Source organism: Puma concolor, chromosome A2, assembly GCF_028749965.1.
Source record: "Puma concolor isolate L17-30 chromosome A2, mPumCon1.1.hap2, whole genome shotgun sequence".
NCBI classification, from domain to species: domain Eukaryota; kingdom Metazoa; phylum Chordata; class Mammalia; order Carnivora; family Felidae; genus Puma; species Puma concolor.
Genome location: NC_141668.1, coordinates 95390535 through 95416982, shown reverse-complemented (window position 1 = coordinate 95416982; position 26448 = coordinate 95390535). Strand labels below are relative to the sequence as shown.

Genomic DNA, 26448 nt, shown 5'->3' with positions numbered 1-26448 from the left:
CTTTCAAAGTGGACTTCCCACCTCTTGTCACGTCCCCGAAACCACAGAAATGCTGGTACAGGGTTCCTGTCCTTTACAGATTATTTTTCAGGTGGAAAAATCTGTGATTGTGCCTTCCACCATTAAATATTGTCCCAAGTGCCCACCAGACATTGAATAAATATTAATTTGGGTAAGGATATCTGTGTAAATGCTTCTTTTCCACTGGATGCCAAGACGTGATGAGGAGCTCCAATTATTCTTGAATATAAACCTAAACTTGCAGAGACCCGATGGATCCTTTGGAAGAGAAAGCCACTCTTGACGTCATTGTTAAGTGGCCTCATAAAAGTCTGTGCCAAAACAGAGAAGAATCTCAACACTCAACACCAAACCGGGGAGTTGTCCATTTGCCCGCATTTGTACTTGGTCAGCCCTGGCTCACATTCACTTCAGGAGCCAAACAAACAATAACAAAACCCCTACGCCGTCGGTCAAGATCACACGCGGCTTATCAACCAAACCTGGGCACGTGTTCCTCCCTCTTCCCCAAAAAGCATTCGCAGTAAACCTCCACGCAGACAAAAAGCCTCCATGTCCCCACTGCTTTTGTGTGCTGTGGCAGGAAGCAGTCGTCGGCTGCGTTCGTGGAAAATAACAACTGCAGACACATGCCATAATGTTCCAGTGGAAATCAAACTCTGAGAAATTTTTTAAATGTTTTCAACACATCAGCATGAAGCATCGACCTACTTGGAATCACTTAGATCTAAAGCGAATGCACTGATTGTTTTCACAGCAGGCTTTTCTTCTCGGAGCTGAGACGGGCGCACTGGCGCGGGTGGCGCGGAAAGGTTTCCAGCCCCCTGCCTCGGTCTGCTATAGCCTGTGACTCGATCAATACCGGGGTGAGCCGCAGAGGAAGCTCAGGGAAGATTATGAAGATGAGGTGAGTGACAGAATTACCTTACAGGATTTGTTCTTTCTCTCACCTTGAATGTCATCTGCCTCGGACAGAGATGGAACACCATCAGGGTGCAGACTAAAAGGAAAGGTGGACGGGGGCAGGGGGGAGGCGGTGAAAGGCATTAGACATCACGTGAGCCGAGAGCCTGGCCATTGTGTTTCTTTCCATGTTATAACCATCAGGAAAAGACAAGTCCTCTAGCAACTGGGGGGTGGGGGGGGGCGCGGGGGGGGGCGCCCCTCGTGATCTTGAAGGCCTGGGGGGGGGCGCCCCTGGTGATCTTGAAGGCCTGGCTTGCGGGGGCCTGGCACACACAGGTGCACAGTAATTAGCAGCCATGATTTTCAGTATCTTGTTATTACTGTTAACACAATTACTCTTCCGTTTTTACCTTTTTACCCCAGGCAGGTACCATTCATGTAAATATCACACATAAAGTGCCTACTTTCCGGTTAAAACCATGGGATGGGATATAGTCGGGATCAGACGCGTTTAGCTGCCCCTGACCAGTCACCCATTTATTGAGGGCCTCCTCTGTACCAGGCGCTGCCAGCCCACAATTCTCTTCGCCTAAGCCAGAGGTCCAAGGACGCCCAAGCAATTGGGTCAGTTCATACAGTGGGTTTGTCCGGCAGCTGAACTGGGCACTGAGGTGAATACAGCTGATTCGTATTCCATTTGTATGGAAGTATGTAAGCAAGTCTTTAGGAAACTCTCCTGTGGCTTCCTGATGTGTTTGAACTCTCCTGATCAATTGCACTGAGTTGGTAACGTGTCTAATAATCATATTAACAATAATACGTCCAAGCTATAACCAGTTAGACAATCCAGTAGTCCAACCCTGAAGCTTGAGATTTCTTTGAATTTCTCTAGAGTTTAGACAGTGTCTGAGAAATTCAATGGTATTATTTGCTATTGTTTACTTGAGCCACTGGATGAACACAGAGAAAAGTAACATGTTTCCAGGGTTATTTTCACCAAAACATCTGAATGATTCCTTTCTGGGTCATCTTGTTCTGACTCTTTTTTTTTTTTAATATAATAATGTTTATATATTTCATTTTAAAGGGGATACCTGGTCATTGAAAAATGAAGAAACATGATTCCCCACACCTAGAAATTGCCATGGCCCAAATTATGGTTATTTATTTGTGGTCTTTTCTCCTACACACATACATTTTTGCTTTTACATAATTCTTATTTTACTACATAAACTAATTTTTTCCACATAACATGATGAATTATAATGGTTATTCAATTTCTTTGAAAATGTAATTTTAATGTCACACGATCTATTACCTTTAATATATTTAACCACTGTCCTCTTTTAAGACACCAGATCTTTCCATTTTTGTGTGTGAATGCTAATATAAAGCAACAAAAGAGAACACAGTTTGTTCACCCAAATCTCTGATTATTTTCGAAATGGCTAGGAATACCAGGCCAAGGGCCAAAACAAGTTAATGTTTTGTTCGTAGTTTATTTCTTTTTTTTTTTTTTTTTCCAAACGTTTATTTATTTTTGGGACAGAGAGAGACAGAGCATGAACGGGGGAGGGGCAGAGAGAGAGGGAGACACAGAATCGGAAACAGGCTCCAGGCTCTGAGCCATCAGCCCAGAGCCTGACGCGGGGCTCGAACTCACGGACCGCGAGATCGTGACCTGGCTGAAGTCGGACGCTTAACCGACTGCGCCACCCAGGCGCCCCTTTTTCTAAAGTATCCCTTTTCACTGAAATTTCAGAATTTAGGAAAAGAAAAAACAGAAAATTTTCTCAAAATATCCCACTCTTAAAAGATTAACATCTTATTATTATCTTGATGGCCTTTGTAGGCATATAAAACTATGTATACATGCATCTTATGTTTTCATAGTATAATATAGATTTCATAATATAAAATTAAGCACTTAGTATAAAATTAGTTTTATAACTCGCTTTTTCCAGTTAACAAAATAACTGAGATTCTTTCCATGTCCTTAAATCTCAAATTCAGAAACAAAAGATAAATAAAATGTGCTGGCTTTCCATAAGTGCTCTGCCATAGATAATGAGTAAGAGTGCATATAATTAACAGCAACTCAGCCAATTTTAAAACACCATCTCTTGTGATGTGACTTAGCATTAATAACCTGCTCCTCAATGAAACCTTCACATGTCGATGCTAAGGATGATTTGGTAGGAGAAGAAGGAGAAGGAAAAGAGGGAAGAGCATATGGCAGGGAAGGAGGAGATAACCATCAGGAAATATTCAGAAATTCTCCCTGAAGAGAAAAATAAACTTAGTGCATTATAGAAATTGATCAAATCAATAAATTAACAAAACCGCAGGTCAGTAATTATTTTCCTGCCCCCAAAATGTTATTTTTCTCCCTAATACTTGTCAATCATTGACCTCAGGGCAAAGGTAGTACTGTATTAAGAAACTGTTTTCGGGGCGCCTGGGTGGCTCAGTCGGTTAAGCATCCGACTTCGGCTCAGGTCATGATCTCACAGCCCGTGAGTTTGAGCCCCGCGTTGGGCTCTGTGCTGACAGCTCGGAGCCTGGAGCCCGTTTCGGATTCTGTGTCTCCCTCTCTCTGACCCTCCCCCGTTCATGCTCTGTCTCTCTCTGTCTCAAAAATAAATAAACATTAAAAATAAATACATAAAAAGAAAGAAACTGTTTTCAAAACTCCTGGATTTTGCCTACAGAACAACAGGATGAGAGTAGTCACTCTGTTTTGTTTTGTTTTATTTTCTATGATTCATCAGCTACAAAAGAAAATACAAAAGTTGCAGAATTATTGCTTGGTCTACGTATAGTTTTGAGGGTACATTGTTCCCAGGCAAAGGTAAAATTAGATAAGTTATATAATATTATTCTAATTGTTATTATTTCTAGGTCTTCTTTGGCAAAATGTCAAAGAGTAACATTTGATGTAGCTCCGTTGTTTTTACCATAGAGTAGTTTTAATCCTCATCATGGCTCCTAATCCCTATTACCACTATGATCTCCATCACCGTCATCATTATCACATCACCACCACCAACTCCACCATCATTTCTACCATCAGCATCATCCCCATCTCTTTTTACCCCATCACCATCCCTGTTCTCCACAAGATGACCATCCAACCTTCAGAACTTAGCTTAAACGCGGCCTTCCCCTAACCCCTCATCGAAAGTAGGTTTTACACCTCCAATCATAATTCACCATCTTAGCAAAATTTTTTATTCCCGTCTTGGTAGTTACTACAGTTTAGTATTTTTCTTTCTTTTTCACTGATTTTTCATTTCTTTCCTTATGTACACAGCAATCTAGATGAGGACGATGACCACAATTATCTCGGTTATCATTCTCTCTCATACGTTATGTAGTGCCTGGCCCATAGCCAGTACCCGATAAAAATCACATGAATTAAGGGGCGCCTGGGTGGCGCAGTCGGTTGAGCGTCCGACTTCAGCCAGGTCACGATCTCGCGGTCCGGGAGTTCGAGCCCCGCGTCGGGCTCTGGGCTGATGGCTCAGAGCCTGGAGCCTGTTTCCGATTCTGTGTCTCCCTCTCTCTCTGCCCCTCCCCCGTTCATGCTCTGTCTCTCTCTGTCCCAAAAATAAATAAACGTTGAAAAAAAAAAAAAAAAAAAATCACATGAATTAATTAGTCAATCATCACTGAACTGTCTTCAGCTCTGATTATGAACTCTAACCTAATGCAAAAAAAAAAAAAAAAAAAAAGACAGAAAGAAAAGGAGAAGAAAAAAACCAAAACTGGCTGTGATGCAAAATGATCTTTCTAGTATCTTTTGTTTCAGTACGGGAATTGAGTGCTACTAGACCCATAAGCGGTCATTTTTAAACTGTCTGCAAACCATACAGGCACTAACAAGTACAAGCATTGCATAAGGGCAGAGGAAGTGGCCTTTTATGTGGTATGGGTTGAGGGGGTGAGTGAACTATTCACCCAGAGACATCTCTCCCACCTACCCAATGTGAAATCTCTATCATCACATTAATATTGAAGGTTAATATACTATAATACCATGAAATTCCTTTTAAACTATAAATGAACTATAAATGCTATGTGGTAGTTCACATATTAACACTTAGGTATAAATTCATTTATCAGTCTATTCAAACAAAGAATATGGAACATGTCATTTTTGACTTATATCAGAGGATATTAAGACTTCCTTTAATACCACACCCCCACCAGCACACTGCCCCCTTTCCTTGGCTTTCTGTTCATAAAGCTGAATTACAAGAAGAACTAATGAGCACCTGGGTGGCTCAACAGCTTAAGTCTCTGACTTTTGATTTCACCTCAGATCATGATCTCAGGGTCATGAGGTCGAGCCCTGTGTCGAGCCCATGCTCTGCATGGAGCCACCTTAAGATTGTGTCTCTCCCTCTCTCTCTCTGCTCCTTCCCCACTCTCTCTCTCTCTCTCTCTCTCTCAAAATAAAATAAATAAATACAAGAAGAACTAAGATGAAGTGTAGTTATTTTTCTTGGCTTCAAGAAACTGTCAAAATTTTTGTAATTATGAACAGAAAAAGAAAAGTTATGGTATCTACTTTAGGCAAACAAAGCCATCATCTTTCATCTTTGGTTGCACAAGGAGAAGAAAACATTTTTGTTCTATGTCATTGTCTCTAGGACCTTCTCACATAACCAGACCACCTCTTGAATTGATCCCTTTTTTCAAAATACACATATAATATAAAAGTACCCCCGACAAAATAATAGTAAGTATAAAAGTGGCTTTTAGAAATATTAATGCCTGGGTGGCTCAGTCAGTTGAGCGTCCGATTTCAGCTCAGGTCACGATCTCATGGTTTTTGAGTTTGACCCCATCAAGCTCCCCGCTGATGGTGCAGAGCCTGCTTGGGATTCTGTCTCTCCTTCTCTCTACCCCACTTGTGCAAATGCTCTCTCCCAAAATAAACAAGCTGAAAAAACTTTTAATATAAAAAAGAAATATTAATGTCATAGTGCTACTAGCAAAAAGGCTATTTAGCACAGATTTGTCATTATAACTAAAACATGTTTGTAACTGGATGTGTCTACCAAATTGGGGGGCCAGGGTCAGGGGGAGAGAGTTAGGCATGGAAAGGTCATGCGATGAATGTTACCTCTTCATAGGCTAGGATGGCTAGCAAGGGCTTATTTTAGATGGGAAAAAGCCTGTGGTTCCCAAAACAACTGTAAGTTAACCAGTTACATATATAGTATATTACGACATGAAAGTTGACACCACATACAGAAATACTAAATACCACATATGCTCGAGGGGTACAAGTTATAGTTGCTAGGGGAGCTGTAAGTTCCGAATGGCAATAAAAATGGAGGAACAACCACCTGCACAGCCTTGGATCATGCCTTTATGGAAACCCTATGCATTCATACGCTTGACAAATCCTTATTGAGTGCCTACTATGTGTAAAGCATTGTGTTAGAGGCTGTGGGAAAATATGGCCCTTGCCTCAAGTAGCTTATAAGCAAATATATCCAGTGGGACTGCACAGATCGACAAAGAATGGGGAATTCCTTCGTCTGGCTAGAGTGCAGAAACCTTCCACAACATTCTTCAAATGTCACGTGGAGAAGTCTGTAAAGCGGAAATGTTATTAGAATCGACCCCCAAATGCCCACTACTTCAACTCTGTCACCTGTCTCCTATAGATAACCCTCTAATGCCCATTACTGAGCTTTCCACCATTGGGTCTTTAAGCATAACGGTCCACCTTTCTTCCCTTGCTTCCTTCCAACTCACCCTTCAACAACGAACACAATTAACGTCAAAGCATGCTTACTGCCTAAATGTTTCTCACATTCCCCTTGCATTAAAAATACTTTACAGAGCCTCTCAATGCTTATTTATACATGTTCAGATCTTCTAATGTATTTCTATGTGTCCCATGAAATCTCAATAAATATCAAAATGTACCTATGTCTAGATATACGTATGTTTTTTGAACATGAGACATGTTACGTATCACGTAAGCTCCCTCTCTCTTTGGGAGTGCCTGCAACCCCATCTCCCTGAGTTGTTAAAATTCACTCTAGCACACCTTAATCACTTAAGACAGCTCAAGCTAGAATGTACCTGATAAAGAATATGGGAGAAGATTCCTTCCCTGACTCCTAACCTCAGGACGTTTCAGGGTCTAGGCGATGTCACGGGTAATTTATTAACTGAGATGAGTGGTAGAGCAATACATAACTACATACATTGTTCACATGATTGTTTGGGGTGGGGGTGGGGGCAGGCAGGGGTGGAGACGGGGAGGGAAGGAGGAAAATAGAAAAGACTCAATCATTATAAACATGGACAGAGGGGCGCCTGGGTGGCTCAGTCACTTAAGCGTCCAACCCAGCTCAGGTCATGATCTCATGGTTCGTGGGTTTGAGCCCTGTATCAGGCTCTGTGCTGACAACTCAGAGCCTGGAGTCTGCTTCAGATTCTGTGTCCCTCTCTCACTCTGCCCCTCCCCTGCTCGTGCTTTGTCTCTCTGTCTCTCTCTCTCAAGAGTAAATAAATGTTTTAAAAAATTTCAATAAATAAAAAGTGGAAGAGAAAATAGGATATAAAGTTAATCTTGCAAAGAACAATCTCTGTTTCACACATTTTTCCAAGCCAGTAAGATATTATGCTTGGGGGCCAATCAGATGTGGCCTAAAAGCCATGACATAATGCCCAGACAATGGGGTCTTTCTCACCCAGGTGTGGCCACTGACCTTGGTCCAATCATTCCATCTCTTTGACCAAAACAAGGGACTTGGGTCAGCTGGACTTGATGACTTCTTTCTTCTACAACGTCTAAAACCGTGTGAAATGGATACTTCTGTAGAGGAGGACCTTATCATATCTGCTCACATGTGTCCATACCCGCTGTCCATGCCATAAAAGCTGGGATCTCGTATTCCCAGGGCCTAAAACTTTGCTTAACCAGTACCCCCAAATACTTACCAAATGACTAAATTGTTTTCACTATATGCAATACATTTGTGTTTGGTGGGTCTTGCTTTAAGGCTGTATGTTTAGTGTTGGCACCACAGCGTATAGCGAGGACAACCCCTGAGAGGTTACCATCAAAGGGGAAGTAGAACACATGTTTACAATAATCCTAACACAAAACAGAAGGTGGATGCCAAAAGGAGGCACAACGTGTTCTCAGGGTTCAGATGGTTAGGTCAGTGGGCAAAGGCTTCCTGGAGGAGCTGTTGTTTCAGAAGAATGAACGGCATTTAAATAAACAGAAATTTGGTGCAAAGTCAAAGGCATGGAGGAAAGAAACTGCAGATGTTTGAGAAAAGGAAGTAATAGTCTAGTTCATCTAGACTAGACTTTAGAGTCCTGGTGGGGGCAATGAAAGAACACAAACGAACTTGAAAAGAGGGTGGGGCCCCCATGACCTCATCACCAAATCTTTGAACCATGGAATGTTTTGGGCGGTGGGGAGGGGGGGGGCGGCGGGGAGAGTCCACTGAGAGCTGTGTCATAAATAAATTATCCAATATTTTGGCTTAGTAGTGGATTCTACACCCCAAAGTTTCCACTGAGGCACCAGGAGCCACCATGGAGGACAATGTCAGCACAGAGCAGGTGGGAATCTGGGTTCCTCCCCAACTTCCATCAGAGCTCCACTGCCTTTGTCTGCTGTACATTTAGGGCTTTCATGTAAAATGTATTTGAAAGTAGAAATGTTTGAAGGCCACTGATGTGGAACGGAGAGACTAGAGGGTAGTTGTTAGTTCAGCAGTCCAGGTGAGAGGAACAAAAGTCTGAAAGAGAGGGAGGAAGCAAGACTAGACAAAGAGATTTCCAACCCAGGTAGATCCTATGAGCTCCGTCCATTCATTAAATGTGGGAGGTGAGGGAGAGGGAAGAGCCAAGGTGAATGGAAGGCTGGGCCTACTCCGCAGATATAAGTAGGTCAAGAGGAACAAACACAGAGTCAGACTGCCTGAGTTTGAATCCCAGCTCAGCTGCTTACTTCTATTGAGTCAGATACACACGTAAAGTTAAGAACACTATCTGGCACACAGTAAGAGTTTAATAAGTGCTCATCCTTATTCTCTTAGGTGGAGTGGGTTCGTAGGAAAGACTTGTTTAGGCTCCAACATGATGCTGGTAAGGGGAAAACCAAGTATACAGGTAGATATGGTCAACAGATACACAGAGAAATGCTAGTTGAAGTTACTGAAGGTGATGAGAATATAGAAGAATATAGAGGAGAACCAAGGATTGAATCTTGGGGAATGCCTGTTTCGGGAAAGCAGAAAAAATAAGCAGCAAGTTAAATAGAATGAGGGGTGAGAAAACTAAGAATGTAAGGTTAGGGTCAAGAAAGCCAAGTAGTGGGGTGCCTGGGTGGCTCAGTCGGTTAAGCGCCGACTTCGGCTCAGGTCACGATCTCGCGGTTCGTGAGTTCAAGCCCCGCATTGGGCTCTGTGCTGACAGCTCGGAGCCTGGAGCCTGCTTCAGATTCTGTCTGTCTGTCTGTCTCTCTCTCTCTCTCTCTGCCCCTCCCCCACTCATGCTCCATCTCTCAAAAATAAACAAACATTTTTTTAAAAAGTTATTTTTAAAAAAGAAAGCCAAGTGGCTAAGGAGCTTCAAGAAGTGTGGTGAGTGATAGACACACAGAAGGCAGAGGTGGAGGGGCATTTCCATTTCTTCCACAAGGAAAATTCCCGTAGAGAGGGAAGGCACAATAAGTCAAAGGATGACAATCATAAAAACAGAGAATGCATAGTAGTGGTCTCTGTGCACCAAACACTGCGCTTCACTCTTTGTATGAATGATCTTAGTTAATCCTCCAAGTAACTCTCTGAGGTGGCCATTGTCATCACCCTACTTCACCACGTCTGTCATGGGCACTATAAAGAGCACTCATGTATGTCAGCCTTCTAGTCCCGCTCTGTCCCTGTGCCCTGTGATTTGTAATCAGACAACCACCTTGTTTCTGTGTGTAAACGCTCCCTCTGCACCCTGGTCCCGGTGACTGCGTCTCCTTGCTTAAATTCCCATCCCTTCTCCCTCTGGGTCAGGCATAATTCATTCTCCTTTCCATTGGCCCCTTCTCTCCCCTGGAAGCTGCCAGCTGCTGGTCCCTCTGCCCCCATGACAGCACACCCCTACCTCTCCTATTTCCAGGCTGTTGCTTCTCCGTTCTTATCCACGGGCCCTTCTGCAGCTCAGAGCGCCCATGCCATACCGAAGGGATGATGCGATATTTATCCAATTCTCGATCTAATATCAAAATCATAATGAGATACCACCTCGCACCTGTCAGAATGGCTAAAATGGACAACTCAGGAAACAACAGGCGTTGGCGAAGATGTGGAGAAAGGGGAACCCTCTCGCATTGCTGGTGGGAATGCACACTGGTGCAGCCACCCTGGAAAACAGTATGGAGGTCCCTCAAAGTTAAAAATAAAATTACCCTAGGACCCAGCAATTGCACTACTAGGTGTTTATCCAAAGGATACAAAAATGCTGATTCAAAGGGGCCCATGCACCCTAATGTCTATAGTAGCACTATCAACAATGGCCAAACTGTGGAAAGAGCCCAAGTGGCCATTAAGTCATGAATGGATAAAGAAGACGTGGTAGAATCATATACAATGGAATATTACTCAGCCATCAAAAAGAATGAAATGTTGCCATTTGCAACAACATGGATGAACACTAGAGTATATTATGCTAAGCCAAAATCGTATGACCTCGCTCATATATGGAAAGAAAAATACCATATGATTAAACTCATATGTGGAATTTAAGACACACAATGGGTGAACATAGGGGAAGGAAAGGAAAAATAAGATAAAAGCAGAGGGAGACAAACCATAAGAGACTCTTAAATACAGAGAACAAACTGAGGGTTGCTGGAGGGGAGGTGAGTGAGGGGGTGGGCTAAAGGGATGATGGATTTAAAACATAAAATAGAATAAAATAAAATAAGATAAAATGTTTTTTTAAATATTCAATTCTCAATTAGCAAAGGAAAATTGGGACTAACGAAGAAGAGTTGGCACTAACATAATTGATGGGTCTGCCTTTGCATTAGCCTCAGATACTTTGAATTCCAGGTGAACAAAGTTTGTTCAGCCAAGTCCACAAATGACTTTAGGAGAGACAAAAGAGATGAAGATTACCCAGGGCAGTAAATGGCACCGAGGAATGAATGGAGTTAAATTCCTCCACCACCACCAACCATCTCCTCCCTGGGGTGGGGTCGGTGGGGGGAGCCCAAGCCTGTAGGACATGCTGTTACTCTTGTGTATTAAGAGGCCAGATGCTTTGGGGCACCTGGGTGGCTCAGTCAGTTGGGCAACCGACTTCAGCTCAGGTCGTGATCTCGCATTCGTGAGTTCGAGCCCGTTTCAGGCCCTGTGCAGACAGAACAGAGCCTGGAGCCTGCTTCAGATTCTGTGTTGCCCTTTCTCTCTGCCCCTCTCCTGTTCGCGCGCTCTCTCTCCCTCAAAAATAAATAAATAAACACTAAAAAAAAAAAAAGAGGCCAGATGCTCTGCAACATGCACTCAAGCACCTGACTTTCTATACGGAAAACTGACTTAAGACACATGCATGCATGCGTGTGTGTTTGTAAAATCCTGAAATTCAAATATCCATGTTATTCAGTCTCACTGTGGATGCTGGACAGACTTTCCTTTAGGGTCATTTTGGAACCATAAACCTAAACCTGTCACCCATGAAAACTTCCCATTTTGTCCTGAGACAGTATCCCTGACATTTTCATGGTTTTCTTTTTGGATACCATTCGTATTTCATAACATTAAGGGATTCTAACTGGAAACTTGAAACTCATAACTGTTTTGCATGAGACTCATCCAAACAATCAACACTTCGTTTTTTTACTGATCTGCCAAAACTCTTTCTTTTCCTAATTATGTCTGTATTTCTTCTCCCTCAATTTGTCTGCAGAAGAGTAATACTTATTTCATTAAAAATGCGGGGCGCCTGGGTGGCGCAGTTGGTTAAGCGTCCGACTTCAGCCAGGTCACGATCTCGCGGTCCGTGAGTTCGAGCCCCGCGTCGGGCTCTGGGCTGATGGCTCAGAGCCTGGAGCCTGTTTCCGATTCTGTGTCTCCCTCTCTCTCTGCCCCTCCCCCGTTCATGCTCTGTCTCTCTCTGTCCCAAAAATAAATAAACGTTGAAAAAAAAAAAATTTAAAAAAAAATAAATAAATAAATAAAAAAAATGAGCATACACACACACACATATACATATATACATACACATATTCTCTTCATTATTATGTTTAAATTCAGCAGGAAAACCAAAAAACACTTAGATGTCAAATGTTCAGATATTGCTATTTGCTTATGCCGCAGAAATATAAATCATAAAACAGTTCATTAACATAACTTCACTTGTGCGTTATTTTGAGAAAATTTTATTCAAGAATGAACTAGAGGAGTCAAAACTCATGCCCTTGTTTTCTAAGTACCAAAACAATCTCTTCATTCATTATATTCCTTATTCATTAATTTTTTCAATTTGTAAGCACATGTGTAGTTGCCGGTTTAACAGGATATTCTGTGGCCTTTTGTATTAAAAGTTTTAAAACACGATTTGAATAATCCATATCCTAGACTGTAAGAGGATGAAAATTATTCACAGTCAATTGATGTGTGGTGCATAAAATACTGCTAAAGAGTAAAGAATACAAGCTTTCCACCCAGAGTAGTATTTTAAGGACCATGTGTATAGGTGGATAAGTGGTAGAACAGATTTGTTTTTTACCGCTAAACAAATACAGGAATATTTTCATGAAACCCCTGAAAATGCTACCGGACTTGTGAGATGTCCCTTAGTTGCGAGGCTTTTTTTTTTTTTTTTTTGATCATGTCTTATTTATTTGATCCACATACAACTTAACATCCAGTCAATATAAACTTCTGAAACACAAATGTTGTGTCCTCATTTTCCACTGCTCTTTTGTCTTTTAAGTCCGCTAAATAGGACCTTGGAGCTCTCCTTCCTTTTTTTACAATTCAACATTCAGATGGGCCAAAAATAAGCATCCACTGGATATCATGGTGACAGCTGCTTAAATTAAATGCAATATGAAATACGAGTAAGAAATCACGGGTGAGGAAGCCACTTTCTTTTAAAAAAAATTTTTTTTAACGTTTATTTATTTTTGAGACAGAGAGAGACAGAGCATGAACAGGGGAGGGTCAGAGAGAGGGAGATACAGAATCCGAAACAGGCTCCAGGCTCTGAGCTGTCAGCACAGAGCCCAACGCGGGGCTCGAACTCACGGACCGCGAGATCATGACCTGAGCCGAAGTCGGCCGCTCAACCTACTGAGCCACCCAGGCGCCCCTCCTTTTAGACATCAATATGAACATGGAAAATAATCATTTTCAGGTCCCATTTGCATATTCTAAAGTGAAACAAGTAGAAGAACACACACACAAAATTCCCAAAAAAGGAATTTTGAGAGGGAGCTAAATGGAGCAAAGGCAACTCAAGACTTCAAAATCACCGGACAAGAGAGAACATTCTACGAGATATAAATGAGAAGAGGGACAGCTGTGATAGAGGAATCATTGGGAAGCAATAATTGAGAGCCCAAACATGCCAGGGGGTGTCTCTAGAAAGACTTAAGACTTATGGGGGCACCTGGGTGGCTCCATCGGTTAAGTGTCCAACTTCGGCCCAGGTCATGATCTCACAGTTCGTGAGTTCGAGCCCTGCATCGGGCTCTGTGTCAACAGCTCAGAGCCTGGAGCCTGCTTCAGATTCTATGTCTCCCTCTCTCTCTGCCCCTCCCCATCCCCTCAAAAATAAACATTTAAGAAAAAAAATGAGTTATGGAAAGTAGAGGCAGGGGAGGGTAAGATGCTGAGTATAAAGAGTCTAAACTGGGGTGCCTGGGTGGCTCAGTCGTTAAGCGTCCGACTTCAGCTTAGTTCATGATCTCAGGGTTTGTGAGTTTGAGCCCCGCGTCAGGTCCTGTGCTGATAGCCTGGAGCCTGCTTCGGATTCTGTGTCTCCCTCTCTCTCTGCCCCTCCCCCACTCACGCTCTATCTCTCTCTGTCTCTCAGAAATAAATAAATGTAAAACAAATTTTAAGAGTCTAAACCTGTAGAGTCTCTAGGAACTCCTTCAATTAGTCTAACATGATTATGGGCCAGTTTCTCAGAGAGGAAAATGGAAAGCAGGGAGGAAAGGAGAGAGAAAGGGAGGGATGGAGAGAGGAAGCAAAGAAGAGATAGAGATAAAAGGGCAGCAAAGGAAAGAAAAGGAAGTGTTTCTGCAACAGTCTGGACTGAAAATACTAAAATCCCAGGACCTTAGTTTGTCCAAAACCCTTTGGAATCTGACTGGCAATGACTCCAATAAGATACCAACCTTGCCCATTTCCTGCAAAAATAAGCCACACGATTGCCCAGAAAAAAAAGGGTGTAGTGAGGCAGGGAAACTCCGATTTTTGGCCTCATGTTTGCACGCGAATGGACTTCTCACACACGAGGAGAAATTCTGTGTTATCCTGGTAAGTGACAAGAGTCCAATATTCATGGTCCTCCACAGCCATAAAGAATTTGATTTTTTCCCTCTATACCCCATTCCCCTTAAGAGGCAGAAATCCTGCATAAATGGGACTCTGCATCAGACCCAAACTTTCCTTTGGCAGGCTGTCCTGAAATCAAAATGTAGGGTCAAGAGCAATGAATGGGCCTATCTGGCTGCAGATGTGAAGTCACATTTTTCAATGAGCTCTGTAAGTAATAAAGGGAAAATAAACTCAGGAATTAAAGAAAGGATCTTATTAATGGCCCGCTAAAACCCCAGTAGAATAAAAGAAATGAGCACACAGGACATCTATTTATTTTATATTAACATCTAATCACAATTTTTCCTAAACTTAAATCATGGCTAGTGGATCAGAGACACACTCTCCCTTTCATTTGCTCATAAATATAATTTGAGCCCCTGTGCTGTAATTGGCATCAACATCACGGGCTGACTTTAACCAAATAACCAGGAGGTAGCATGGTCCCTTGCCTTCAATGTTTCCTTTAAAACTCTCTTTCTAATCAAAATTTGGTCCAACTGAAGAAAAAAAAAAAACATGGCTTCAAGACATATTGAAGGAAGAGAGGTGCGAAGAGGGGAGAAACCTTCAAATATCTTGATGCTCGAAATCTTCAACTCCTATCCTTGCCTACTTTCTTGCATTCAGGCATAAACCTCACTTTTTTGTGTGCACCCTATTGTCAGATTTGATTTGCTTTGTATTTGTTTCTTTGTGGTCATGACCATCATCCTATCCTGCCATAAAAACATTGCAACTATTAGGGCGCCCGGGTGGCTCAGTCAGTTCAGCGTCCAACTTCGATTCAGGTCATGACCTCAGAGTTTGTGGGTTCGAGCCCTGCGTCAGGCTTTGTGCCGACAGCTTGGAGCCTGGAGCCTGTTTCAGATCCTGTGTCTCCCTCCCTCTCTGCTCCTCCCCCACTCACACACTGGCACGCTCTCTCTCTCTCTCTCTCTCAAAAATAAATAAATATTAAAAAAAAAAGAATGTGCAACTACTATGGACTCATGGATTTATCGTGTACTAGGTCCACTGGGGTAAATATAGGAGAGAAAATGAAAGAGTTGAAGATAAACAGTGTTCATGGGTAAAATAAGAAAATTCAGTTACCATTAAGGCTTCTATAAGACACTGTTCAAGGAAGACAAACTTCCTGGTGGCATTAACATCTTGACATTCAGCACTCGGACAGATTTGATCGGCCTAATGCAGGTACATGGAAAAGTTAGTTTATCACCCATATTATGGTGAGTGCCAAACCACCCATCAGGCTGGTGTGCTCTGAATTTGGCACAGAAGAAGATAAAATAGCACCTTGGACCATCTTGTTGTTGCTGCTTTTCAGGCAGCACTATGTGTCCCTGTTTCTAACTAACAGAGCCGAGGAGGGTCTACAGTTCAGGAAATGGACAAGAAGTGAAGCTTTGAAACATGCACACTCCCCCCTCAGGTGCATTAATATGAGGCTTGGACGAAAAGTGGGCCAAGAGCACCTTGTAGACTCTGCAGCTGGGTGTGCACCTGGCTTTTACTCCCTCTCCACAAGCTTAAGCCAACGTCTTCCACTGCTGGGACCCTGCGGGAGGTGTTATCGAGACTCGGTTCATCTGTCTGAGCAATGACCCTGTCTCCTCCCCTTAATGCAGGGTGGTCTTGGAAATGAGGGGTGTAGGTCCGGAAGAGGTGGCAGGTCAACCTAGACGATGTGTTCCACTACAGTAGGTGACAAGCTTGGGCAAAAACGTTGTCGTTACCAAGTATTCTGTTCACTTCTGCTGTTGCAAAGCAGTAAGTACTCTGTTGAAGACCATGGTGGTGATTCATTTCACCAAATCGCCATAGTGTCTCCTAACCTTACACCATCTATAGATGTTTACGTAACTGAATTTTGTGTGAAGGGTAAAGAGATGTTCAAGAATAAACTCCACTTGGTCCTACATCTCTAACACACAAATGCAAACAAAATTAATGTTTTGTGAAAGTTTTAAACTACTGGGTAGATTTCTCCTTTTCAGCCCCATTCTCCCCTCCAGAGCCACAAATATTGAAAATGCCACTCGACAGGAAGAAATTTAATTGAAAAGAGTTAAGCAGGGGAGAAGGTACCCTTTATTTAGCTTGATGTAAAAAAAAAAAAATAGAATTGATATAGGAGAAATGCCACAATATTATTAAAAGCTTTACAAAATTTGAGTTAAGAAATAGCTCCTTGATAGAATCACTGATTTCCCTCCATCATAATCTGTAATTACAGAAATATAATTGGGTTATAAAAATTAGTTTAGAAGTGTCAATGCACATTTGGCTAGACTTCAGCTGAGTCTTATGAAGAATGAATAGAGAAAACAAGGCCATCTAATAAATTTAACACTCTGATTTCAAATTTAAGCAAGAATGTTAGTTTTAAAAAGTACAGATAGAATGTTAATTAGCTAAAAGGTAAAAACAAGAGTTTCTGAGACCATTAATTCAAATAGTGAAGACAATTATAAAATATAAACTTGTTTTCTATTTTATATATTTATATACTACATTTTACATATAATATAGCATAATATAATATAATATAATAAATATAATATAATATACAAAATATAATACAAAATTTGTTTTCAAAACTTTCAGGCCTTCCCTAAAACTGTCTATGGGAATTTTGTTCCTCACACACACACAGAACAGCACCCATTGGGCACTCTCTTTAAGGTCTGTTGCGTCTGAAGGCACATCTCCCAGAGCACTAATAAAATGGAGGCCAGGGTGACTCCTTCTTTAATAGGAGCAACTGCTTCCATGGAAGCTTTACCAGAGAGCACCAACTCACTCCTCCATCCTTCCAGTCATCATCTGTTCTATTGTTCTAGGTTTTGTAACAGAATCATTTCCCAGACCACCACGGACAGCCCAATCATAACAGGTAATGATAGCAATAATAAAATTCATATGTAGGAAATGAATAAGTCATGGATTCTTAGGAAAAGGAGGAGGAGGATGAGGAGGAGGAGGAAAAAGAGAGGCAGAGAGAGAAAGGAAGGAGGAGGAGGAGGGTAGAGGCTGGAGGGAGGGGAGACGGGCGAGAAGGAAAGAGGGGAGAAACAAAAGACATTTCTGCAATACAATCTGCCTTCATCATGAGATGAAAGAATACTAAGAACCATACTTTCCACAGGTAACATTTAGGGCCATGTTTCAGTTGTGTGATTTTATGTATGATTAAAGGGTTTACACCTTGGCTTCCAACATCCTTAGTTCAAATCCAGCTTTGCCAATTGCTGTCCAGGTGACAAGTGACCCTGTGCACTTCCTCAGCCTCCTAGTTACTAAAATGGGAGGTAGTAACAGTAACTACCCCACAAAGATATCATGAGTATTACATTATGTTTATAATGTTCCTGGCACCTGGTAAGTGCTTACGAATTGGTAGATCATTATTAGTGTTATTTTTAAGATAGCTAAGTACCTAGCTCTCTTCTGGATAAAAAAAAAAAAAATGCTATCAAACATTATCTCAGAGGGGCACCTAGGTGGTTCAGTTGGTTGAGTGTCCAGCATGACTTAGCTCAGGTCATGATCTCGCAATTCATGAATTCGAGCCCTGCATCAGGCTCTGTGCTGACAGTGTGGAGCCTGCTTGGGATTCTCTCTCTCCCCTTCTCTCTCTCTGCCCCTCCTGTGCTCTCTCTCTCTCTCTCTCAAAATAAATAAATAAACTTTAAAAAATTATCTTAGATATTCAGCAAAGCTTACAAGATTCTAGATTCCCACTGAAACATACAACACACACACACGCACACACACTGATTCTTCTGCTGTGGATTTCTGATTTTGTGTGTGTGTGTGTGTGTGTGTGTGTGTGTGTGTGGGCACCTGAGCGTGCATCAGGGGTGACATTGTTTAATCTTTATTGTTTCATTTTATTACTTAAAATAACATTCATGCAATTTAAGAGGCACTATAATAGAGTGCATTAGAATCACCTGTAAAACTTCTTCAAAATGCCCTTACCCAGGCCCTACCCAGACAAACTCAATCAGAATTTCTGGGGATGGACCTTGCATACCAGTGGGTTTTTCCAAGGTTCTCCCGGGTGGTTCTAGGGGGCAGCCAGGGTTAAGATGTGGAAAAGAGGAAAACGGTGAACCCTTAGAAAGGATTTCTAGGTTCAAAACTCACTTATTTTACTCACTGGCAATATGGCTGTGAAGAAGACATATAACCTTCTCTGAGCCAGTGTCCACTGCCATTAAATGGGAGGGATGATTTGCGCCTAACTTCTTAGAGTTGTGGGTTTCAGATGAGAGCGCTAAGACCAAAGCGTTGCTCTGCAGTTTGTTTTGGGAGTCAGTTTTGAGCTTCACGTGCGGAACCAGCTACTTTTAAACTTGTAAATGACGCATGATTGTTTCCTGGCCAGGTTACTTGTCCCAGCCTCTGTAGGGAAGAAGGGAGAGCGGAGGAAGCATGCACCGCCCACCCCCCAACCAGCAGCTCCCCAGAATCAGTTCTGGGAATCTGGGCTGGGAAAGATGGCCCAGGCAGCTCATACCTCCATCTCATAGAAATAAGATTTCATTTACCCACTTCATTTTCTCCTTAGTATACGGGAAGTGACGTGGTAAAGATGAATGAGCACAGGATATCCCAAAAGAAACGTTCACATTCTCTTCAGTATTTAAGGAGTACATGTTTTGTCCACCTTACCAAAACCCTAAATTACCTGAATTCAAGGGCTAGGTCTGATTAGGTTTGATTCGGCCCTTCTCCTGACTGCATTATTTAACCTATGAATCATGGTTGAAGGATTAGTCTGACAATATGAAATATAGAAAACAGGAATTTAACTGACATTAATGACCATGAATTTCTTCTGGTCTCTTTTTCACTAATCTAGGTATACTAACTGAATCATGCATTGGAAACATATATCTCTGTCAATTATCTTAATAAATAGCAGTGAGGCCCATGAGAGAAAATAAGTTATGCATTTTGTTCAGCTGAATTGGTGTCTTAAAACAAACCCAGAAGTCTGAGAGCCATAACGTATCTGACTGAGAATCAGCTCCCTGTGTCATTATCTCTTGTTCTTACTTCTTTGTCACTAAATACACTATTGTGATTTTTATTGCTACTTTCATTGGCCTGAGTGTTCAATATCGAAATGATGAATAAGTATTCTTGGGGCATAAAGCTATCCCTCTCTTCTAAGATCACTCATCACCTTCTCTTAGGAGACACTACCTACGAGTTCTTTTGGTAAAGCAAACTCCGCTTAGAAGATTCCGGAATTTTTTGTGTGTGCCAAGAGGGATGAAACACCTCTATTTGTTAGTCTTATTTCAGAGACTGACTTGTTTCTGAAAAGTTAGATGTTCATCAAGAGAGAATTGGTTAGGTATTGTGGCAATCAGTTTGCAATACACACAAATATCGAATCATGATATCATACACCTGAAACAAATATAATGCTGTATGTCAGTTAGATCTCAATAGAGAAAAGAACTGTTTTTAAATAAGTCAGTGTATATCCATGAAAGGGAATACTATAGAGAAGGATGGAAATCTATTCGTAATAATATGAGATGTTCAAGGTATCTTTTTAAAATGTGAAAGTTGTAGAACTCTGTCTACAGCACGAATCTGGAGTGTTTGAAGATTTTCTATGCTCCTATGTGCATAGAAAATTTCTGAAACGATATAATACATTATTGATGACGGTAGAATGATGGAGTAGTTCAGTTTTCACTTTATATTCTTCTGTGTTGTTGCTGTTGTTTGTTATAAGCACACATTACTTTTATAATTTGTTTAATAAAAAATTTTAAAAGACTCTTAGGATTCTACTAGGTGGCTTGTCCCGACGGCATGCATATAACAACTGTGCTCACGTTCATGTTCTACTCAGACGCTCCACTCTTCGCCTGAACTAGCTGTTTAACTCCTATTTGATGGATAATGGTAGAAAGAGAGAAAACAATCCCAGTTGGTATGTTTCAGCACTTGTAGCAAGTAGCTCTGAAATGGGAGTAGAATGCAAAACAAAGCATCCTTGTTTTTGGAAGGAAATTACCATACCATGTAATGGCAACATCATTACCAGAATAATCATCCTTTTACAGTATAGTGATCAACTATGTACTCAAATTTCTACAGTTGATTTCTAGAAGTTGTAAAGTGTTTTTCCATTTGCTTGAACAACTTTCTTGAAATGAAGAGTATTTTAAATAAACACCTACCATAATTTTTTCAGGCACTGAAATGGAAAACAGTTAAAATATTTTTATATTACTAGGGGTTGAATAAGTATTCTACAATGTCTAGGGAGTATGTGTGCATGTGCGTGTGGGTGTGTGTGTTCACTAATTACATTGCCTCACTTTCATTTTTACTCCAAATCCTTTAGTCCCTGGAAATCTACGCATAGATTCGTTTACACATGGAAAAAGTTTTCAAAAAAGGAACAACTTGGGGCACCAGTCGGGTGTCTGACTTCGGCTCAGGTCATGATCTCACAGTTCCTGGGTTCAAACCCCGCGTCAGACTCTGCTGAAGGCTCAGAGCATAGAGCCTGCTTGAGATTCTGTGTCTCCCTCTCTTTCTGCCCCTCCCCTGCTTGCACTGTGTCTGTCTTTCTCAAAAATAAATAAACATTATAAAAAAAATTTTTTTAAAGAAACAACTTTAGTTAATAAATCAAGTATTCACATTTTGCCAAGAAACACAGTATAACTGCCTTGGATTTGGACAATAATGTTCATCTTCGCTCCCAGAAACCTTTTGAATATTATTATGAATGCCTTTACATTAGCAACATTAGTGAAACACTCCGAAATACACCTCAAATGTATGAAAATCAACTCTGTTAGAGAGATTTGAACCAGAGAAAATAAATACAGCCAGTGATGTACTTTTCAGACCCTTGAACACCATCTGCTGATATGAGCAGTGAGAAATTTTCAAATTTGGGGTTCTTCTAACACAGCCAAATTTCCAGAAAATCTCTTCTTTTCCCAAATTCTGACCTGGGGCATTTCATCCTACAATCACTTCTGCCTCCCGTTCAACCAGCATCTTGTCAAATCTGGCTGCAAGATTAAGTTTCCAGATTCAGAATTCAATATTGTAACCCTAAGGATATAAGATCCAAGCTGGAACATTCTGTTTAAAAAAAAAAATGGATAAAATTGTTTCAGCCCAGAGACCAGAGTTTGCTCTGACCATAATGATGAATCATCAGGGCTGACACTAAGTGAAATGAGCTTGATGTTCTTGGCTTTATTCGTGCACGTTAAGCAGGGGTTTACGTTTGTCCCAACTCTCAACCTTTTGTCTAAAAGGTTGAGAGAGCCTTGTTTTCTAGTATTATTTAAGGCTCACAAAATTAACTGGCTCTATCTGTCTTTTGACCCGCCATAGCCTAGGACGGTGTACCTGGCCCCATTCTTGCCCACGCTGGCGTCCAATTTTCAAAGAATACAACTGACAATTTAAGAAATATCTACTTTTTTTTTTTTTTTTTTTAACATACCTTCAATATCAACTAGGGTTTCTGACATCCATGTCTCTCTGCTGGTGTAGTATTTTGCCTCTTACTCTCAATAATAAAGTATTACATTTAAAAAAAAATCTGTACCTGAATTCTGCACTGAAAACTAACCTCTCTGTAAATGATGCACTTTGTTTTTAATAAGAGGAGTTGGTCTGAGTACTGATCAATGCGAAAAACACCACTGAAAAAGTATTTAATCTTTTTAAAGTAGATCGGTTTCTGCAAGTGTTTAGGTCTTAGGTGTGAGACATAGATGTGTTCTTCTTGAAACACTTCGTAATTATTCATGAACAATCAAAGTTATAAAACATGCTGAGTCAGCATCATATTAGCCACGGGAAACATCCCTTTTAATAAGGCTGTTCTTCCACAGCACCTAAGCACTGGTTAAACTCGCAGAAAGCTCCCCAAATAAAGGGGTCCTTAATCTTGAAATTCGTGTTCCGTGGCTCCGTGGCAAAAACACTGTGAAGCTTTTCTTTCTTTTTCTTTTTTCCTTCTCCTTTTGGCTTTGTTTTAAAACTGTATTTGTCTTGTCCTAAAGTAATCATTTCTCTGCTTATTTCGGTGATCTAAAATCGCCAGGCGACACGACATCAGCTTACAAAACAACAAAAACACTAACTACAGAATCCAGAGTGTCGGTCAGTTCTCTGCCTCCGTCTTGCTTTGTTTTGCTCTAGGTCTTGCCTTTCTCTCCGGTGCCCTTTGCTGCCTGGGCAGCCCACGAGGATTCACTTTTCACTTATTACTCATCACACTGACTCTGGATTACAGCGGGGAGGAGAGGGAAAGCTGAGGGGAAAATGACAGTGAAGGAAAAGAGCAAAATACCAGAGCAGTGCGTTTGAGTAACTATTTCCTTTTCCTTCACTGAAGGTGTGGACACATTTATTTGCATCTTTGACCTTAAGAGGGGGGAGCTGGGAATTGTACGGGCATCTTTTCCCACTGAAAGAAGCCACCCCCTTGCACGGGGGCGGGGGTGGTAAGGAGGACGGAAAAGAGGTGAAATTTAGAATATTCTGTTGATCTTCATTTTTCTTTTTTTCTTGTTGTTATGGTTAGAAAAATGTGACTGAAGGGAAAAGGGTTACAGTTCACCCGGAATCAGTACCAAGTATCAACAGCTAATCTCGGTCTTTTAAAGAAAGAGTCCTTCATATCATGGGGGGTTTAAAGCCAGTGATAAAACAAAAAGCTATTTTCTGAAGCCAACCAACTTGAAAAATAACTGGTTTAACACCTCGAGAGCTGCCTTTAGTATTAATAATCAGAAATGCTTTCAAGTATTTTGCCCTCCCTTGCATACAATGGTTTTATATTTAGGAGTGGTGGCTCTGAAATAACAATAATGTGGTCATTTATTGCTGGAGTAAAGAAAACAGCACAAGCAGAGAGCAAAACAGGAAGAATGTATCCCATAAAAATTAGGCAGTTTTCACCTATAATTGGCTCACGTTGTAGAAGTGGGAAGAGCAAGAAAATAATAGAAAGAAAAATGACTCTTAGTGAAATGTAATGACAGGTTCTCACCGCTCTTTCTTCAGTCTAGGGTTCAGAAGAATTGTGCAAAAGGCAAAACTGGTACATATCTTGATTATCATTTTGGACCAGCTCAAGGCAACATGACTCAACACAGTATTGACATGTGATCCCAGAGCAAGTTTTGACTCAGTAATTTACTCTATTGGGCATATGTTTCACCTCCTCCCTGCGTCCCCCCCCCCCCCCAATAAAGGAAGGAAGGCAGGGAGAAAGAAAAGGAAGAACATAAATGAAGGTGTGAAATTATAGTGAGAGCAGCTCCTATCTCCCAGGTAAAAGTTTGGCCACGAAATACAGATGAGTTTAAAAGTTGTGTCATTTAAATTTTCTGCTAGTGTTCAGATTATGGCCAATATTTACCTTTTTGCTTATTTTTCTTCAAGTCCGATCCTTTGATATTGGCATTTTATTTTCACAACCTTACCCTTTACTCAATCAAGTGTTAGAAAAAAGCAACAGCTTGTATGATATTACAATGCAAGGGAGAGTGGAGCTTTTCAATATTTGCAGGCACGTGAGTTATATTCTAATTTTGGCAAACAATAAAGATGAAAACAGAAAGATGCTTTCAACTGTCTGGTAAAATGCAGTTTACATAAGCAAAGAGACTGTCAACAAAAGGATCCTTCCTTCACCTGTCTCCTGAACAAGTACCACAGATCTGATATACACGAAACACATTATATTCAAACTGTCTTACATTGAACATGCATATTTCAGTGTTCCAGCAACCTCTCTCTATATTCTAGCGATGTGAATCCAAAAGCTTTAAATTCTTAAGCACTGAAATGTATACTTGGATAGAGGGAGTTTCATTAATTGATCTTAAAAACAGAAAAGAAAGTATGGTTTCAAGACCAGCTTTCCTGCTCTGGTTTAGTATGAATACTGACCTTATTGTACAGTATCATTACGATACGGATACACCCTTACTTTGGTGAGCAGGACTGGCTTTACCATTTAAACACCTGCTCAGGTAGCATACTGAACGTCAATTTAAAAATATTTGAAAGGTAATAAAAATTGAGTTCATCCAGTAGAATACAAAAAGCTAACACCAACTTTCCTCTGAGTGGAGTATTGAGTCCATTAGAAAGACATAGTACAAATCCACAGTACAAATTCCTTACAAAGGAATACTAGCACCATTTCGTATTCAGAAAGAATAATCCTTCATTAATTTGTTTTTTTTTTTAGTAAACTGTATACTCTTTGCCTAAATGCCCTCAAAAACAGGATTCTCAATTAAATCCAAACAACAATTTCGCCTCACTAACATATATAAATTTGCTGAAGTGATAGGTTGGTTTCATATGAAAAGGGCAGTCACACCTACAAAAATGAGTTTTTAGAGCATACGAGAGTTATGCTTGGCATGTGTGAAACAGGGTGAGGTTAGCCCTAAGGTTTAATGTTTATAGAAAGGGCATGAAAATCAGTGGAAACGGACTGAGAATAAGCAAGTGTGTTATTTACACACCCTGGGGGCCCCTCTCCCTGGGCCACCTCCACTCCCTTTCAGCCTGAATATGGACTAGTTAAGCACGTTGCTCTGAGAGCCATGTTGAACATTCTTGGGAACAGGGTATAAATAAACCCACATGCAAAACTGCTTTACAACCAGAACAATGAAATATTTGGGGGTTTTAAAAGCTTCACATGAGAAAACATGCACCGAAATCCTATTCAGCCAAATGCACTTTCCCTCCGTGCCATTAGGACACACTCTCGAGCACTGTCTCAAATAACTGCATTTACTTCCGAACGTGCCCCCTTTAAACACTTTGAATTGTCTAAATTTACCCTGCGGGGAAAAAAATACCCATTTTACTGGTAAGGTAAATTGCAAAAGCTTTGGACTGTGCTTCCTGTCCTACCAAGGATGGTTTCTCCACTCTTCTGCCGACCCCTCAGCCATGACCCCTGGAAGCATACCCATGAGCGCTTTTACCCGGTGGTGTCTCTCCCCATTCCTAGCAAACTCTTAGATATGCTTGATAAATATTTTTATCTAATTTGCCTCATCTGTTGTTTTTATTAACAACTAATTTAATATCCTCTGTTCTGTAATATCTGCAGAAGCCAGTATAAGGAAACGCGCAGCCAGCCCAGACCCTGAGGCCTGTGCATCAAGATGGCAGGCTGGCCAAGGGTCCTCTGGGGACAGCAGTGCCAGAAGGAGGATTGGACACGGTGACCCGTCTGCCTGAGATGAGGGGGGAAAAAAACAACATCAACCAGGAGCTCTGTAATACTGATGAACTAATCTGTCACTCACAAGCTCGGGTCTGCAAAAAAGAAAACTGCAGTAAACATTTAATAACCATGAGGGGTGAAAATGCGAGCCCCCATTTTCAAATGCTGTTCAAACCTATGGCTCAGAACCTACTTAACTGGTTAGTTTGCGTTGATTTGAAAAATCATCTGAAGACCACAATCCACCCTATAGTTCCAAGGGTTAGGAAGTGTGCCACAGATAACTATCAAACATCCAGATGATTTCCAAGAACTGTATGAATGAACCAAGTTTCTTGATCTTGATATCCCAGGCAGGGAATTTGTTCTTAAGTACTAGACTGCTTAATTGCTTGGGGGAGAGAAAATCCTGGGGGAAAGACATTTATGAGGCAATATGTGCTCCATAGAGTCAGTGCACTCTCTCCAGCTGGATCACGGCCAGCAACGCAGAGAAGTCTACTCTTCTCTCCAGTAGAAGCAACTGGATATTTGATCTTAGAGATGAATGAAAAACCTAAAGATCATATTTCATGGGAATCTTTCAGTATCCTGAATGGAAAATACCACTGAAAATCGGTTATTTGCTCCTCCAACCCAAATCCACTTAGGACCAGA

The 26448-nt window shown here is 41.2% G+C and overlaps 1 protein-coding gene and 1 long non-coding RNA gene across 4 annotated transcripts in view; one reads left to right on the top strand and one right to left on the bottom strand.

Moving 5' to 3' along the window:
* Nucleotides 1-26448, bottom strand: part of POU6F2 (POU class 6 homeobox 2) — a 494159-nt gene that overhangs the window by 464931 nt on the left and 2780 nt on the right. The window lies entirely within an intron of this gene.
* LOC147583345 (uncharacterized) lies at nucleotides 260-26448 on the top strand. The gene is made up of 3 exons (XR_015248127.1): nucleotides 260-928; nucleotides 17366-17418; nucleotides 25675-26448. It is a non-coding gene; the product is annotated as an uncharacterized LOC147583345 (long non-coding RNA).